Below are 1978 nucleotides of genomic sequence, written 5' to 3' on the forward strand. Positions count from 1 at the left end.
CCATGTTTTGTTCTGTGTTGCTCTAACAAATTATTGACAACTTGAATTAACTCCTCAGCACTGTGTTCTCTGCAAGGTGGTCTCAGAGTGAGCAAGAAATACCAAATCATCAGTGGGACACTGGTTTTGCTGAACTGGCCAGGCTGTGGATGGTGCCCAGGAGTGTTGACTTGAGAACTCCTGCTTGTGAAGATCCTCCCCCATCCCTGTGCAGGAATGTCTGATTCCTGAGCTGCCCCAGCTCCCTCAGGACCAGCTCTTTGGCTGAGGGAACATTTGTCAGCCCTCAGGAGGAGCTCCCCCTCATCTCTCCCAGAACAGATCCCCTCACCCAAGGTGACCTGCTGCATATATGAAGGATAAGTGCAGTAGCTGGGACCATTATTTGCAGGTTATTTATGTTTTCCAGCTGCATGATTTATGAGGTTGGTTTGGGATTATTCCATGGCACAGTTAGGGAGGCTTTTCAAATCCTGACTGTTGTTCCAGAATCAGTACAAGTTCCCCTAACTCTGAATCTAAAATTGTTTTGTAACTAGTTGCTTTTCAGATAGGTAGGATCTGCATCTTTATATATAAAACTACAAATGTGGACAGGAGATGGTCTGATTTCTGTAGCTTATTTTTGAGTAGAAAGATAACTAATGTTAATCAATTTTATTGCCAGATTTGAATAAATTCCATTTTTGCAGTAGAAAGGTCTGGTGCAACTGAATTGCCATATTTTCCAGTCATCTGTGCTGGGGAGCTTGGTAGGGATGTTCTTGTTTGGTTGTTTTTTTTTTTTTGTTGTGGTGGTTTTGTTTGTTTGTTTTTGTTTTGTTTTGCTTTTGTTTGATTTTGTTTGGTTGGTTTTGTGGGGTTTTGTTGGGTTTTTTTGCTTGTGTGGGTTTTGGGGTGTGGGTTTTTTTGTGTCTTCATAGATTTTTTTATTTTGTGTGTCTTTTGTTTGGTGTTTCTGCCAGTGCTGCAATCAACAAGTTCAATGTATTTTCAAGTGGGAAGATAAATCCTCAAACTTTCCTATTTATCAACCCTCCTGTGTTTTGCAGGGATTCCTGTGTTACTTTGGACCTCTTGAGTACTGTTAGAAATCCTGCTTTTGTAATTTTCTCTGGCCTACATGGTCCTGTTCTAGTTTGTGTGTCTTGTGACCTGCTAAACTGTGCCTTGGGATGCTCATTTTCTGTTTGTTTCTGGGCTATAATTACTTATAATTCAGAAACCAGTAACATCTTGGGCAAATATTTAGAAAACTCAAGTGTTTTGTTGTCATACAAGGTTAAAACTGTGTAAGTGACCTTCCTGGCATCACAGATTTTTCTTCTGAAGTGTAGTGCTCATGTTTTGTTTCATGATTGTAGGTTCCCTCACCATAAGGTCATGTCTTATTATTCAAAAAGGTTTGTGCTCTCCCTCCCATGCTCAGAAAGGTTGCCTGGGTTTCAGTGGCAGTTGAGGGTATTTGGAGAGATTGTGTAGTGGGTAAATAGAGCCTGAGATAAATGAGTGACAGGACAGGCTGTGTGCTGAGGGAGGGCTGTTCTCCCCCCTTGCCACGTGCTCCTGGTGAGCACAGGATTGATGGGAACTCACATTTCCCTGTTTAAAGGTTGATTTTTGCTTTGATGTGCTTGTGTTTTCATGGTGTTAAAGTGAGCTGGATGAGGGGATTGAGTCCCATCAGCAAATTTGTAGGTGACACTGAATTGGGGGGGGTGTGTTGATCTGCTGGAAGGCAGGAGGGCTCTGCAGAGGGACCTGGACAGGCTGGATCCATGAGCTGAATCCAACTGGATGAGGTCCAACCAGGCCAAGTGCCAGGCCCTGCACTGTGGCCACAACAACCCCCTGCAGCCCCACGGGCTGGGACAGAGTGGGGGGACAGAAAGGGACCTGGGGGCTCTGACTGACAGCAGCTGAACATGAGCCAGGGGGGCCCAGGTGGCCAAGAGGGCCAATGGATCCTGGCCTGGCT

This window comes from Manacus vitellinus, unplaced genomic scaffold (assembly GCF_001715985.3).
Source record: "Manacus vitellinus isolate BGI_N305 unplaced genomic scaffold, ASM171598v3 scaffold_27_pilon, whole genome shotgun sequence".
NCBI lineage: Eukaryota > Metazoa > Chordata > Aves > Passeriformes > Pipridae > Manacus > Manacus vitellinus.